The sequence below is a fragment of the Podarcis erhardii genome (assembly GCF_964252035.2).
Source record: "Podarcis erhardii genome assembly, chromosome: 4".
Classification (NCBI taxonomy): Eukaryota; Metazoa; Chordata; class Lepidosauria; order Squamata; family Lacertidae; genus Podarcis; species Podarcis erhardii.
The window spans coordinates 105,100,142-105,117,012 of NC_138508.1; the positions used below are offsets into that span (position 1 = coordinate 105,100,142).

At 43.1% G+C, this 16,871-nt stretch overlaps 2 long non-coding RNA genes across 2 annotated transcripts; one reads left to right on the forward strand and one right to left on the reverse strand.

Annotated features, from left to right (window-relative positions):
* Positions 1-4,805: 4,805 nt before the first annotated feature.
* LOC309339965 lies at positions 4,806-7,519 on the forward strand. The gene is made up of 3 exons (XR_014155708.1): positions 4,806-5,186; positions 5,655-6,186; positions 7,148-7,519. It is a non-coding gene; the product is annotated as an uncharacterized lncRNA (long non-coding RNA).
* Positions 6,184-13,107, reverse strand: LOC309339970. Its single transcript, XR_014155714.1, has 3 exons — positions 12,903-13,107; positions 12,310-12,421; positions 6,184-6,301 (listed from the first exon to the last, which is right to left on the reverse strand). It is a non-coding gene; the product is annotated as an uncharacterized lncRNA (long non-coding RNA).
* Positions 13,108-16,871: the final 3,764 nt, after the last annotated feature.

Sequence of the window (16,871 nt, forward strand, 5' to 3'; positions counted from 1 at the left end):
CTTTTCTCCAGCTCTTGAAAACCTTCACCCGCTGATTTTGTTGATCTTAAAACTACACAAGGGAGCTTATCCACTTACGGTAATTTCTAGTGAGCTGGCAATCCTAGTGCGTGCACAAACCTTTAACATATATTCCTGATTTTCCTTCTTGAACATGGATACAACGGTTCCTACTAATGATTACCAGAGGCAGTCCATATTTTCTGGTGGGCGTCTCTGGTAAATTATTATGAGGGCTGTGCATACTGTCCCCTCCCCCTCCCCAGTCCACCCTGTGGCTCTGACTGGTGGCCCTTGCATCAGGCCCATTCGTCGTGGGCCACTCTGGAAATCACCCTCCCTAGTCTGGAGCCATCTCCAAAACAAATCGGTAGCAGGACTAAGACTTTTAAAAACAGAGGTTGAACCTTATTTTAATAAACGGTTATAACAAGGTTTTAAGATAGTCAGGATTGGATCTTCCTGCTTACCACAGAATGGGAGAGGGCTGCTTGCGGGTTTCCTCTGATGGGCATCTGATTGGCCAACGCTGTGCTGGAGCCAAGCTGTGCTGTGTGACGCTGTCTGCCCACCCATGCAGGTGAAAGCCTGGCTGGCTGACATGGCCCTTAGTGAGCGAATCCCCGCTATGCTCACAGAGATGAGCACCAGGCCAGCCTGTAAGGATGAGGGTGTGTTCCTGTGTGGTGCTCACAGCACAGCTTTCCTGCAGGAAAGCAGCTCGTGAAACAGACCTGCCCCCCTAGGATTGATGCATCCGCTTAACAGCTGTTGAGGAGCAGACACATTGATCTTGTGGGGCAGGGTGTCAGGCAAGAAGGAGAGCCACAGCGTTGGACCCACCTTCTATCAAGAAGACTTAGCTGCCAGTCAGGTAGGTCTCAGTCTTTTTGCATGGTTTCCCCACCTCCGCCTTCCAGAAGCCCTACCTCCTGACTCCCACGGACCACTCTGGGCCAGTCCAGCCTGATTGGTAGCAATCTGTGGCTGTGTATACCTGACTCATCCAAGGCCCTCTGAATATGCCTGACCTGGTGTGCAGCCTAAATATTATATTTGCAGACACATATAACTTGCAAAGAGCAAAGGCAATGTGACACAAATTTATCCATCTTCTACACTCTCCCCTAAATCACCGGGATTGGAGAGCCCTGGTGAAGCCATTCCAGCACTAACCTTTCCCCACTCTCCCCACTTATGGTAAGCTTAGTTTTGCTTTTTCAGACACAAAATCTCATCAGCGTTGCATCACTTTATTGGACATTTTGAGTTAAGTAAGCATCACAAGTCACTTCAGCGGTCTCTGCTTCTCCATGGGGTACCTCATAAAAGGGTCCCGCTTTGCATTGGGAAAGTCCATCCAGAAACACTCCAAGGCACTCTGCTTCACCTTAGATTCTGGATTCATTATAAGTCACAGCATACCCTACTAAGAGAGCCAGTGTGGTGTAGTGGTTAAGAGTGCTGGACTCATAATCTGGTGAACCAGGTTCACTTCCCCGCTCCTCCACATGCAGCTGCTGGGTGACCTTGGGCTAGTCACACTTCTCTGGAGTCTCTCAGCCCCACTCACCTCACAGTTTGTTATGGGGGAGGAAGGGAAAGGAGATTGTTAGCTGCTTTGAGACTCCTTAAGGGGAGTAAAATGCAGGATATCAAGTCCAAACTTTTCTTCTTCTTCTTCTTCTTCTTCTTCTTCTTCTTCTTCTTCTTCTTCTTCTTCACACCCTGCCTGCAATTTTGCCTTAACATGCTTAAAATGCTTCCCCTATCAGCAGGGAAAATAAAATCTGGTGGATTTCTTTCCCAAGTCTTCTGGAAAAATACTGCTACCAAGTTTTATGTGTGTGCTGACAAATGCATCAGAGACTTTAGGACCAAACCAGGAATTTCAGAATCTGTGTCCTAATCTTTCAAAATTACTTTTCTCAAATGGTAAAGGGGTTGAGGAGCTACAACATTAGTCTATGCAACCGGCAGGTACTTTAAAGTCTTGTTATTGACCAGGCCTGATCCATATCCTAGGAATAAGTACTTTGGTCCTCACCTGGTCAGCAGTGTGGTACTTCCTGAAGTACATAGCAGGAACTGCTTTACTCTGAACTGGAGAACACATCCTCAAAGTCTAGATTTGAGTAGAGCTGCCCTCGTCTAACCCTGAGACTCTTTTACTCCTCATGACAGAATAATGAATTTCATTTTCCTCATTATTGAGTTACTTTTACTGCATCTCACAAGTAACTTAATCCTCACCTGCAGTTCTCTGTGTTGTTTATTTTTAATGGAAGAATGCTTCCCCTTTGGGTCATTAGGTTATGTATCATGGTTTTCTTGTTTCCATCCTTGTATTTCCTACACTAGTTTGGAAACCGACTACACTGAGCTATGATTGGGAAAGGCCTTTGCTAATGATGCCACTAACAATTTGATTGTGGTGAAACCTTTCCACGTTATACAGAAGCTAGCCACTTCTTGCAGCTACATATTTCTCTTCTACTTGAAAAAGATCCCAGAATGATTGAGACCTTTGGCAAGCAGAAGTGACAACATGCTGTCATTCTACCCAATATGTTCTTTCTCCAGAAAAACTTAATCTGCTACAGAGGAAGGAGCTGACTTTCTTGACTCTACAGTCAGAGCATTGTTTTCTGGAAACTACCCAGAGGCAAAGGCAATTAGTTTCCCTGAAGTTTTACCACAGAATTATAGCAGTGGAAATGGGGGTGTATGTATGAAGAATTTATTTCAGGGCCTTCACCAAGCAGTGGAGTTCCAAGGACTTACAAGGTTTGGTTGGGAAGAAGGTCAGTGAAAGCCCACGATGACCTTTTATAATAGTGGAGTTAATTCACAAATATGCAGGCTGCATGTATGCGGAGGCAGCCAGCTGAAATGCTCCAACCGTCAACCACACCAGCCTACATTGGAGCTTCAGAAGGCACTGTCTCTGCTTTCCTCTCACCAAGTCTCTAACTCCATTCTCTATTCTTTGTTCCCTTTCATAAGCACACAAACAGACCTAGATCATGACAACATCCTGAGTTGGGGCAGAGGGAGATTGGTATGCTCTCTGCCAAAAATAGCTGCCACCAAGGGATGTCAGAGGAATCTATTGAAAATGAACTGTAAGTGGATTTCCTTCTGTCCACCCAGTTGATCCCCATTACTTGCTATGTATACTTTTTGATTACAAATAAAGCTTGCTATTGGGTTTTTTTAATGCACATTATGTGGAAATAGATATGTAACTCGCTTTGTAATCTACTTTATTTACAGTACCTATTCATTGCCACTCTCCTAACAGGTTCCTTATTACTTTCTGTTTTTCTGAAGTGTTGTTTGTTGACTTTGTATAAATTGTTTCTTCGACAGAGCCAGCCTATATGCACCAAGACTACAATCCTAACCATGCCTACTCAAGACAAAATTCTCACTGAATTCAGCAGGGCTTACTGCCAGGTAAATTGAGTTAGGATCGCATCCTTAATCTACTTCCTACTGTGAATTTTAAAAGCCAGTGGGGTTCAGCATTCATTATTGCTCTTTTCACATGAAAGAGGTGATCTCTTTTGTTACCTGTAGACTTGATCTGTGTGCTGCTCAGTTAAAAGTCTGAGCCACTCTGTCAAAGTGGGGTGGCGGGGGGGGGGACCATCTGAATTTGTGTCCATTTAAAATCTCATCCCACTTCTCAGCCAAATTCCAATATTTGAAATATAAATTAGTTTGAGTGATATATTTCTGTACACACACATTTTCTAAATAAAATATGCATTTACAAAATAAAACGTTGCAATAAAAAAAACCAAATAAGTGGTTAAATAGCACTACAGCTGTGTGAAGGAGTAATTCATACACTCAAGGACACAAAGAGCTAAATACTAACAGGCTTGCTAAACAGTCCCTAGTGCCCAAGTGCTGGAAAGGAGACAAGATGACAAGTTTATTTTGAACTGTGAAATAAGGCTAGCAAGGTAGGCTGCAATCCTAATCTCAGTTACCCGGGGAAAAACCCCACTGAATTCAATGGGACTTACTTCTGACTAGGCATGCCTAGAAATACAGCCATAGAGAGCTCTTTGATGGGCCATTAGCCACTCCATCAACTTTCTCTTTAAAGGTGCCACAAGACTCTTTGTTGCTTTTGCTGCAAAAGTCTTAAATTGAACTCTGGCAGTGTAATTTGCCTATAAACCACCCTGATCAGGTGCTAGCTAGAGAAAGAGCCATCTTGATTTTTTAAAAGGAAACATACATAAGAAATGGGGTAGGGTATAAAAATGATCCCACTGCAGGAGTGGTTGTGACAACAGAGAGAAGGTCCAGGCCAATGGGAGCATCCAGGAGGGCCTGATGTGTTCACATTGTGCATGTGGAGGAGCAACTTTGCTCTCTGCTCAAGATGGCATCCAGGTGGCCACTCTGCCTGTGATGGGGAGGAGGATACAGAGGGTTCCTGGAAGTATCACACCTCACTGCCAAATCCACTCAGTGATGTCCCTGCTGGACAAATCCATGTGCTTCTACAGGCTTAGGCCATACTGCTGGATCCTGAACCTGGTCATTCTGGAAGAACTGTGCTAGTCTGTCAGTTCTGGGGAGGAATGGAAAACTTTTTCAATATCAGTTTCATTTGTTTCTAACAAAAAATGGGAGTTTTTGCTTTTCTCATTTAGCCCTTTTCTCTCTCTTTAAATTTTATTCCCTGGGTAATTTTTGAACAGAGGCAAGAATTACTTGCAAGGCAGACTCATTATTATTTGCATAGTACAGACTTTCATTTAGTTAAGAATGCACATTTTTATCACAATTCCCTTGAAAAATCAACAGTTTAGGTTGAGGGATGGAACAATCTCATGAAAGTCCTAGTAGCTTGGTTAAAGCAAACTTTCTAACACATCACACACACAAAGGAAAGTACAGAGTTTACAGAATTCTGCATACTAGTGGCTATCCTGTATACCATCTCCGATCCTAAAGGACAATGAACTCTATGCTGCTTTAAAAGCCTGAGCCTGTTCTTTGCTATGCAGAAGCAGTTCTGGCCGCAGTGCAACTTGTTCTAGCAGCAGCTCCAAAAAAGAAGGCTCTTCTTCTGTGTTCTTGTGACTGCCACCAAAGTAGCAGCAGCAGCAGGCCTGTGGAGAAGCCTTGAAAGCAAACCCCAAGGCACTTTGAGGGGGGTGGTGAGGATGCTCGTAACTCCTAAGCTTAGAATCATAGAATCATCGGATCATAGAATCATAGAGTTGGAAGAGACCACAAGGGCCATCGAGTCCAACCCCCTGCCAAGCAGGAAACACCATCAGAGCACTCCTGACATATGGTTGTCAAGCCTCTGCTTAAAGACCTCCAAAGAAGGAGACTCCACCACACTCCTTGGCAGCAAATTCCACTGTCGAACAGCTCTTACTGTCAGGAAGTTCTTCCTAATGTTTAGGTGAGGGGAAGCTGTTGAATTCCCAATACCAGCTTGTGACTGTAGTAAACTTCTGTCAATCTGGTGTGAGCCATGTGATTTAAGAAGCCATTATCACACCATGTGGCCTGAGTCAACCTGTTTTTTCTAGATATGGGCAAATTTTCCCCAAGTGACATGGGCCCCACTGAGAAATAAGTTGAGCTTCTTCCTTCTCCCCAACAACAAAAATGAGGAAATAGATCAACTTATTCCCTCCTTCCCAGCCCCTATGTACCCACAAGCCACTCCTTTTCTCAGCTTCCACACAGTGGGGGCTGGTCCATTAGGGTGAATGGGGCACTGCCCCACAAATCTCAGCCAGCCACCCCACCTGCCTGCCTTCTTTCTTACAGTGAGTCCAGGGGGGTGCATGTGTGATGGTTGGCTTTCTCCTCCTCCGTTCCAGTGTTGCCCTTTGGGCACTCCACAGGGAAGAGAAGGAGTTGGCCTCCCTGACGTCTCCTCTACCAGTCCCAAGGGGCACCAGCTGCCACCATGCTCCCATGCCTTTTACCAGGCTTCTGGTGGGTCAGAAAGACAGGGAAGGAAAGGTGTTCGTGTTCCACTGCCCCTCTCCCCATGACAAAAGAAAGAGAAAGGACTCCGCTTTACCTTCTGGGGTGCCTGGTATAGTGGTGCTTCATAGCAGTGTGCCAAGATCTCAGCAGCCTCTGGATTCTATTCTAAGATGATGTTTCCATCACCTATGCTGATTAGTAGTCATGGTTGCAAGAACAAGATCCAAATTCCACCTCTATGGGATCAGCTGGCACAGAATCAGGAAATTCTTTTGGAGCTGCTAAGAGTCCTGAAGTACAAAAGTAGAGCAACTTGTAGTTGCTGTAACAAGAGTGGATGAGTAAGAGCTAAAGAATACACATACCAAGTAAAATAGAGACAGGTATCTCCCCAAATAATTTTTCCACTTTGTTAAGAATTACATTTTAAATGGGGTGGGGGCGGGGGCTGAGGCTGCAACAGATTCACAGGAGCCTTCTGGTCCCACCCCCACCCCCTGCTGCCTTGCCTCCAAGTCTTGGAGAGCTTTGCATGTAGCACAGCAAAGAGCACAGAGAGCGGGGCGGGGGGGGGGGCGGCTTCCCCAATGGAGTTTAAGATTGTTTGGAAAAGAGCCGGATGGGAGCAGACTTAGTGGGAAGTGGGAGGCACAGATCAACAGTTCTGGCAGCTGCTTTACTGGGGCCAGTCTTGCTGTAGAGTTCTCCATGTTGGCTTGCAGCTCAAAGCTCCAACCTCATCTAGGAGATTTAAATACTTTAAACCCTTTAAGCCCTTGGTGGCTACATGATGCCTGACCTAATATCTAAATTCCGCACACCTGTTTCAGAAGTCACTGTTTGCATGGTGTGGGAAATGCTAGATCACCTGTAAGAGCAGTGGACAGGGGCAGCACCATTCATTATTGGTGCGCCCCTTCTGGCAGGCCCCCAGCCTTCAGCGAGTGCACAAGTGGTTCCTCCCATATCCCGCCAATACTGATCATTAAAGCACAAACAGTGAGTCAAAACCATAAAGCAAACCCAAAACCCTGGCAAGTCCCAAAGGGTTTAACCTTTTAGGATGTGCCAATGAGCCAGGAGGAATAATTGTACAAATGGATACAAAAATATTCTGGTATGGATTTCCCCTGCAGTCCCTCATTCCTGGGCTATGGGAATGGGACAGGGCATGGGGAGACTTAGGCCTATTCCCAACTCAGCTCAGCTTGCAGCTGAGCAGCCCAGCAAAAGTTGCACTGGGAGGGTGTTGTTGTTGTTTAGTCATTTAGTCGTGTCCGACTCTTTGTGACCCCCTGGACCAGAGCACGCCAGGCACTCCTGTCTTCCACTGCCTCCCGCAGTTTGGTCAAACTCATGCTGGTAGCTTTGAGAACACTATCCAACCATCTTGTCCTCTGTTGTCCCTTCTCCTTGTGCCCTCCATCTTTCCCAACATCAGGGTCTTTTCCAGGGAGTCTTCTCTTCTCATGAGGTGGCCAAAATATTGGAGCCTCAGCTTCAGGATCTGTCCTTCCAGTGAGCACTCAGGGCTGATTTCCTTAAGAATGGATACATTTGATCTTCTTGCAGTCCATGGGACTCTCAAGAGTCTCCCCCAGTACCATAATTCAAAAGCATTTCTTGGCAGGAATACTGGAGTGGCTTGCCAGTTCCTCCTCCAGGTGGATCACGTTTGGTCAAAACTCTCCACTATGACCTGTTCATAGCTTCTCTGAGTTATTCAAGCCCCTTCGCCACAGCAAGGCAGTGATCCATGAAGGGGCACTGGGAGGGTAGTACACATCAAATTCCATTTTGTTTCTCCTCTGTCTGGTTCCAGTTGGCTTGGCTGGCAGCAGCCCTGTTCCTGAATAAAGTTTAATTAGGTGACACTGGCATAATTTACTCCAGGGTATATTTTTCTTGATTCCTGAAGTTTGAATTGATCTGTCTGTCTAGGTCCAACCCATTGTTTGTATGTATAATGCTCATTAATTGTTTTGCTTTTAAAATAGAAACCAGAAGCTGCCCAAAACTTACCAGCAATAGCCCAACAACCTTCAATATGCGTTTTAAAAACTGAGCTTATCATACATGATTTTCAGTGCTGTTTATTTGCCATGAAGTTGTCCTACCACCTCAGGAATGCGCTCTTGAATACCCTCCTGCCTCCAACAACAAAATATCACCTTCATTTGTGAATGGCTCATCTGATATGTTCTGGACTCAACCATATCTGACATGATCTGTCAAAACATGGTAGACAAACAAGTAAGATTGTACCAGCAATTGGTCTTCGATTACGATAGCTGCAAAAGCCACATTTTTATTTCTAAGCACAAGGTGAAGGAACATAACTGGTAGAGCGGGGGGGGGGGAGTTAAGATAATAAGCAAAGCAACTGTTCCATGGCCCAATCGCAAGTGAGGCTGTCATTTGATCATAACCTGGATAGTTTTCTGTTTGTTTGTTTGTTTGTTTGTTTGTTTGTTTGTTTGTTTGAAAAAAGAGAATAGATAAAACATGCATTTAAAAGTGGCATTGTGGATATCTGCATCTTTGAGCATGAACAAAGCAACCAATTATGGTGTTGGGAGCAGGAGAAAAAAAAAACATGAGGATATGTGCAGAAAGAATAATGATGATATAAATGTTTGGGAAAGAAGGCAAAAAGGATGAAGGAGTAATGGGGTGAAGTCTCTTGATATGGTACTGGAAATAAACAGGATATCCATGGTGTGAATATGATGCATCAGCTTGAAACAGACACTCTCTTGCTTCAAATACCAAAAGGCAAGGAGGATCTTTGGAAGAAATGCAAGTATAGCTCTGCTGTGTCGTCCCCCCCCCCCCACTCCTGGTACAATGTTTATTTTCCTATGGAAATGTTTTCAACCTTAACCAAAGTGCTAAAAACAACAACAACAACAACAACAACAACAAAAACACCAAACCAAGCTCTTAATACAAAAAGAAAGAAGAATTAAAAAATAATATAATGATAAAACTTAAGGAAAGTAACTGTTCTAAAGGGACATATTATATATTTGTGCATGTGAGAGGTAGAAGTTTTCAACAAATAGTTAAAAAAATGAAATAGTTTTCAAGTTTGTGATGTTCCACTACGGAATGTTTCTAAATTTACTACTTGTATATGCCTGAATGTATATATGTGTGTGTTTAAGGAGGCACTGGAAAACAACAGATATATAAATAGCAGTGGCTAATGTATAGCAAAGTGGCTTCTTCTTCTTCTTCTTGCTGGCATTTCATCCAACTTTTCTTTCATTTACAAGCCACTAATTCTTGGCACATGCTACTATTAGTAAGTATATGGTTTTGAGCTTTACTTATTTGTAGCACTTAAATGATATATTGCACTTCATTTAGCATATAAATGATACACTAATTAGAAAACAGATTTCACAATGTGGAATACTCCCTTTAAAATGCCTGTTCTTTCTTTCTCTACCATATACAGATCAGGGTATGACTATGAATATGGCTGCTCTGTGTTAGATCTCTACATTCCAGATTAGAATTTGAGGAAACAAAGCAGAGTTTTAGATACATGGTACCTTTAGACATTGGATTCCTCCCCTCTGTTTGCTCTATCTATAGCATCTAGGTTCAGACAGCTTGTTATCAGAAAAGGGAAGAAATTCCATCCTTGAGCTTCAAGCGGGCATCAGGATCACATGAATTTTCTCTCAGCCAAATGTTATAAAATATTTAAGCACAATTGATATCTTTCCCTGCAGAATGCCTTCAAACAGGATTTGCCATCTGATCTCACTGAACTTACAACCACTTTCGTTCTCTATCCAGGAAAAATATGCATCACTTTACATTATGTGGCTTTACTTAATTCATTTAGATTTTAATCTCATCTGAATTTGAGGGACTGGAATAGACACAATACTTCAAAAAACCAGGCCAATGTTATATAAGAGAAGAAAATATTCACTATGATGTGAAATGCCACAGACTGCAAAGACTTCCACTTTGTGCTCCCCTGGGCCACAGAGAGACAGCTAAACAAGAAAATCTTATAGCATTCACCTAAAATGATTGCCTAGACTTGATCGTTCCTACACTCACTCTCTGGCCATGGGGAGTCCAGGGCTGGATCTACACTGATCTGTAAAAATGCTGTAAAAAATATGTAATATAGCTCTCAATGCAATTTCTCATTGCCGATGGATTGCTGCTCTACACCACCCTCTGGTGTCACATTTTTATAATGCATTTTTAATGTTATAACTGACCAGTGTAGATTCTACCCAGGAGGCTCCTTGGTTTCCAGAGAAGCTCTGGTCAATGAAGTAAGCTGACCATGGTGTCCTTCTGGAACTGCTGAGATGGAGGCCACAGATAATGGTGCCTCCATTGCAACCTGTAAGTCCATTTCAGGAAGGTGGTGCTATTAATATTTCTTTACTAATTTACACTCTGTGTCATGGACTGGCTGGATACAGAGGAGTGGGGGGAGGCACCAGCTGGGGAGCCCTCAAGGGAAGAAGGATCAAAGCTGTTTTGATGTCTTTGAATAAAGACTTAACTTCACTGAGTCCTGACACCAGCCCTTCCTCCCCAAGGAGCCCAGGGGACAGTAGCTCAGTTCCATGGTCACTGGGTGACCTTGGGACAGTCAGTGCCTCTCAGCCTTCCCTACCTCACAGGGTTGTTGTGGGGAATAACTAGGGAGAGGGACAACCATGTACATCACTTTGAGCTCTTGGGAGAAAACGTGGGATATTAATGTCGTTATTATTACTACTACTTTTATATAAAGAAAAGGTAGATAAAAGTCATATCATAGAAATCTGAAAAAAGTTTGGGGTGTCTCACTAATTTTGACTCTTTACTTTCCATGAAAATCCAACATTTTGCTAAGATTGCTTGAGGGAACATAGAAAAAACTTAGTGATAAAAAGAAAAGAAAAAGAAAATTAGAGGTGCTCAGATGGCCGATGCACACTGGTCCCTGCCCCAAATACATTCCTGACATGCATTTATGTTCACGCACTTGATACCCCACACTTTGGCCTCATTTGCACATGGTTTACCTTGCTTGCTCTCTCAGCACCTTTTTCCTGTACTTGATTGATGGCTGGCACCAGATTTTGTGAACCGACATTTGAATTATTTTTGTTTGTGGGACACTTTGCACCATCCTGCTTGCAACAGTCACACTTGCGATAAGCTACTGTTTTCTACAGCAAACACTTAGAGTGCAACACCTTTCCCTAAAGAGGAAGCATGCATGTGCCAAGGATCCCTGGGCAATAAAGGCTCTTGTGTGCAGCTGCACTATTGGGACTTGGCTGGGGCTGTTGTTTGCAGCTATGCCTGAATCCAGGCATAGAGAGTATGGAGGTGGAAGACATGGGAAGCCAGAGCTGAAAATACAGTAAGTGCTGCTCATTATGAAGAACCTTAGAAGGAGCCAGTGGAGGCTTGTCATTAGGGCAAAAAGCTGCAGCACCCTCCCACCTCAAACTCCCTCTTCCCCCTTCATCCCACCAATTTCTAACAACAGCATACAAGTTGTTGCTATTGTGGTTATGTTATATCTATTTATATCTCACCCTTTTCCCTGAAAGGACTCAGGGCAGTTTACAGTTAAAATAGGTACAACTATTAAACTCTTTTTCTCCCTCCAGTCCATAGCTGTCAACTTACAGATTTGAAAATAAGGGACCAGCAGCCAAAATAAGGGACCTGCAGCCTCACGTGTTCCAGGCACTCCAGTCTTCCTGTCCTCCTGCAGTCTGGTCAAACTCATGCTGGTAGCTTCGAGAACACTGTCCAACCAACTTTGTAACCAGAGGTTCAATTGAATAGAATCTGAATCACATGCACCACAAGGCCTATGAAGCCTCAACTTAAGATGGCTCCCCAGCCTGGCTTTGCACTGCAAAGTTTGCAGCAGCACGTGCAACAAAATGGCGTCCAGCATTCAAAAAACCCCTCAGCTTGCATTAACTAGCCACACACAAGGCATGCAAGCTCCACCCCCCAGTCGTTCTTAGACTTCTTATTGGGTGAGCAACACAGCCAAGCAACACAGTTGGAGCCTCCCTCCTCCCTGGCCGGCAGGGAGGGAGAGAGAGGAGCTGCTTCCTTTGAAATTTAAGGGATATCATTTAAGGGACATTTAAGGGACATCCATCAATAAGGGACAGCAGCGGGACATGGCGCTGGAATAAGGGACTGTCCCTTCAAATAAGGGACACTTGACAGCTATGCTCCAGTCTATTAAAACCATATAAATAATTACAATAAAAACAGCACAACATTTAAAAATCAGTTCCCAAAAGCCTGTTGGAACAAAAAAGTATTTACCTGCCAGCAGAAGGACAAGGGGGAGCCAGACTGACTTCTCTAAGGAGGAAGCTCAGTCTAGAAGCAGCTACCAAGAAGGCCCTCTCCTGCATTCATGCGGTCATTGGAACTACTAAGGAACCAGCAATAATCAAGTGGTTACTGCCAATCAATTGATAATTAATGAATTGCCAATTAATTATCAATTGCCCACTGATTATCAAAATACAGAAATCAATAACTGATTGCCAATGGCCAATGAATTAATCATGAATTGCAAATTAATCATAGCAACCTATCAATCAGCAGTTGATTGATAGGGCTATAATTCATCAAATGAGTTAAAATTAAAACTCCCACAGCTAATGAATTAATCGGGAGAGGGGTGTTTATGAAACGATATCAAAATGGATTGTGTAATGAAGTAATAGGGGGTGCCAATCAAATGTGTAATGAATTAATCGGGGTGCTAATCAAATGTGCAATGAGGGTGACAAATAATCAATTGTGTTAAAATTAATTATACAACGGGTTACTGGAATGGAGGATGTACTGATAAAACAATTGATTAAAATTTTATTGCCCAAAAAGGGTGGAACCCCCCCCCCCATCACCTGAAAGTGGCCCATTCAACATGTCTGGAAAGGCATATTCTGGCAAGCTGCGCGAAGGCCTGGCTCACAGACACCACAGGCAGCATCATATTTGGGAAATACTGCGGAAAACCACAATGACTGTTTGCTCTGATTCAGCGGTAAAGATTAGGTTTTCCTGGGGAAAGCAGAGGAGCAGTAAATAAATAACCAGCACTCAGACACGGACCAGTGCCTCGAAAGTGCAAGGCAAAAGGTAAGTGTGGATGGATGTTTATATTACAGCAAAGGTAAAGTTTAATATAACCATTACTAGCATTAACATTTCATTAATGTAACATTAAGGATTTCAGTATAGAGGAGCAATGTAGCACATAAAAATCTCTGTGTTTGCTACAAACAGTACATTTCCGAGCACAATTCAAAGTACTGGTGCTGACTTTTAAAGCCCTAAACCAGGGGTCAGCAAACTTTTCAGCAGGGGGCCAGTCCACTGTCCCTCAGACCTGGACTATATTTTCAGGGGGGGGGGGGAATGAACAAATTCCTGTGCCCCACAAATAACCCAGAGGTGCATTGTAAATAAAAGCACACATTCTACTCTTGTAAAAACATGCTGATTCCGTCCGCGGGCCAGATTGAGAAGGTGATTGTGCCGCATCTGGCCCCTGGGTCTTAGGTTGCCTACCTATGCCCTAAATGGCTTCAGCCCTGTATACCTGAAGGAGCAGCTCCACCCCCACCATTCAGCCCGGACACTGAGGTCCAGCTCCGAGGGCCTTCTGGCAGTTCCCTCACTGTGAGACGTGAAGTTACAGGAAACCAGGCAAAGGGCCTTTTCGGTAGTGGCACCTTAACCCTGTGGAAAGCCCTCCTGTCAGATGACTAGGAGATAAACAACTATCTGACTTTCAGAAGATATCTGAAGGCAACCAAAAGCAGGGAAAGTATTAAGCAACAAACCAGAAGAAGAAGTTGAGGGAAGTTGTAGTGGGGAGGGGGTGTTTGGGTTTGGGTTTATATCTGAGATGATGTTGTTATGATAAAGATAAAAATGTAAAAATCAATAAAAACTATTTTTTATTTTAAAAAAGAAGATATCTGAAGGCAGCCCTGTTTAGGGAAGCTTTTTAATGTTTAATGCTTTATTATGTTTTTACATATATATGTTGGAATCCGCCCAGAGTGGCTGGGGCAACCCAGTCAGATGGGCAGGGTACAAACAATTTATTTATTTATTATTGTTATTGCTATTATTTTATTGGAAGATAGCATGGGCAAAGGTATAAAAATGCAGAGGGCAAAACTAATCCTTGTATATGGAATTTATTGACCTGACTAAGGCCTTCAACACTGTAAATCGCAATGCCCTGTGGACTGTCCTTATGAAAATTGGCTGCCCAGGAAAAATTGTGAACATTTTCTAGTTCCTCCGTGTTAATATGACAGCTACAATCACAGATAACAATGGCTCTCAAAATGAACCATTCACGGTGGGATCAGGTGTTAAACAGAGTTGTGTTATAGCCCCAACTCTATTTATTATTTTCATTGCCATTATCCTACACTTTGTCAAAGGGAAACTCCCCACTGGAGTTTCGAACAGATGGAAAGCTGTTCAATCTGAGCAGGCTGAAAGCAAAGAGTAAGGTTACTGTAACTTCCTCCATAGAGCTTCAGTATGCTGATCACAACGTAGTGAGGCATCTGATCAAGGCCTGTATTTTAAAATGAGCTTAAAGATATATTTGCAAATGTTTGTATGTTTCATGCCAGGCAGAAACCAGCTGGCTAAGTACTCTGGCAGTTGTTTATCTTCCTGCTCTCCTGAACAAGGCCCCCCCCCCCCGATTTATAGCAGTAGCAGGAGACAAGTTTCTCAAAGTTGTAAAAGGGAAATACAGGCTGGGAGCAAATGTTACACTGACCCTACAAATTATAGAATACAATCAAGCTGCAAAAACACTAATTAAGAGTTGGTAAATAGTAAGATTTATTGTTTAACAGAAAATAATAACATGTGCCTCTCATCAGACTCTAGCCATATTTTCCTAAGGGCAATAAATTTTGGGAAGAGCTAATGGGAAAAGCAGCTGGCTGGGAAAGGGTGTAAACTGAAGAGGCTTCTTTTGAAGCTGTTTTTTACTCAGTTCCTTTTTACTTTGCAAAGGCCTTTTCTTCTAAAAAGCTATCTATGTTATGTATGAGATTTGTTGGCTTAATTTAATTATGCAAAGGATTTGGAAAGTAAGAAATGTTAGATTCTTATGTTAGATTCTTATTTCATTGATGGTGTGTGAGAATGTAAACCCAAGATCTCTGTTTAGATAGAATTTAATACCATGAGCCATTTGTTTTAGCCATTTGTTTTGGAATGCAGGGGCAACAGGGGCAAAAGGTGATCTGGTAATTAAGGTGCCTTGTCGAGGCAAATGTAAGATATATGGCTACTATATGGAAATATAGCTCTTTGTCTCCCATAAAAGGTAGTAGGAAATGGGTGTATCTTTTATGATTGGTTCTAGCAAACAGCCAATAGGAATTTCAACCAGGCTGATTGGACAGAGGCAGCCAAAGGAGGAGCAAGGGGGCTGGGCTGAGGAAATATAAGTGCTGGCCATCAGGGCTGGAGTGGGCAGAGCTTTGGTAAACATATACCACTGTGTCTATCATTTATTTGTCTGACAAATTATTATTTTAATTTCTCTATTGCTGCGTTGAATATTTCATTCCAGCTAAGCGTTAACCACAAGCAGGGTGCTACAGTAGTGTGCGCACGCTCAGAGGGTGACCTCCAAACCATCCTAAATATCTTTGCAGAAGCTTACAAAAAGCTTGGCCTATTGCTCAACATCCCAAAAACCAAAGTGCTGCACCAGCAAGCAGAAAACAACCCCTCTACAGCACCACAAATCCAACTCAATGGTGTAACGTTGGAAAACCAATCACTTCGACAGTGGAATTTGCTGCCAAGGAGTGTGGTGGAGTCTCCTTCTTTGGAGGTCTTTAAGCAGAGGCTTGACAACCATATGTCAGGAGTGCTCTGATGGTGTTTCCTGCTTGGCAGGGGGTTGGACTCGATGGCAGCAAATTCCACTGTCGAACAGCTTTTACTGTCAGGAAGTTCTTCCTAATGTTTAGGTGGAATCTTCTTTCTTGTAGTTTGGATCCATTGCTCTACGTCCGCTTCTCTGGAGCAGCAGAAAACAACCTTTCTCCCTCCTCTGTGTGACATCCTTTTATATATTTGAACATGGCTATCATATCACCCCTTAACCTCCTCTTCTCCAGGCTAAACATGCCCAGCTCCCTTAGCCGTTCCTCATAAGGCATCGTTTCCAGGCCTTTGACCATTTTGGTTGCCCTCCTCTGGACACGTTCCTGCCAGAAACACTGGCCTGCGTGTGCTCCACTTGGAGAACAGCCTTTACCAAAGTTGTCATGGGTTTTGAAGATGCTCGAACTCAGGACAAAAGGGAGAAACACGCTAAGAGGCAGGCATTCTTGGCAATCCCTCACTGTGATCAACCCCTGCCTGAAAACCTATGTCCCCACTGTGGAAGGATGTTTGGATCCAGAATTGGCCTCTACTGTCACTTATGGAGTCACTGTTAAACCCAGGGAAATTGTGATTGGGATGATATGCTATCAGTTGGTGAAGAAAATTTAAACATCTGTCTTGCAAAAGCGAGTTCAGTGCTCTTGCCCTTTTGTAGTTTTCCAATAACTGGTGAGTGAAAGAAAAGTTGTTAATTATGTGAAAATTATTGTTTTTAGCTAAATAGTAACGAAGATTCCTTTGAATGAGTGAAAGTTGTTAGTCCTGCCATGAGATGCAATACATTCCCATGCATATTGATGACCACCTATTTTTCACACCATTTATTTGCACTTGAACAAAAGATTTAACCTTACCAAGAAGTCATATGACAAAATACTTATGCAAAGTTCTTTTTAAAAATTGTACAAAAATAATAGGCAGTCTTATTA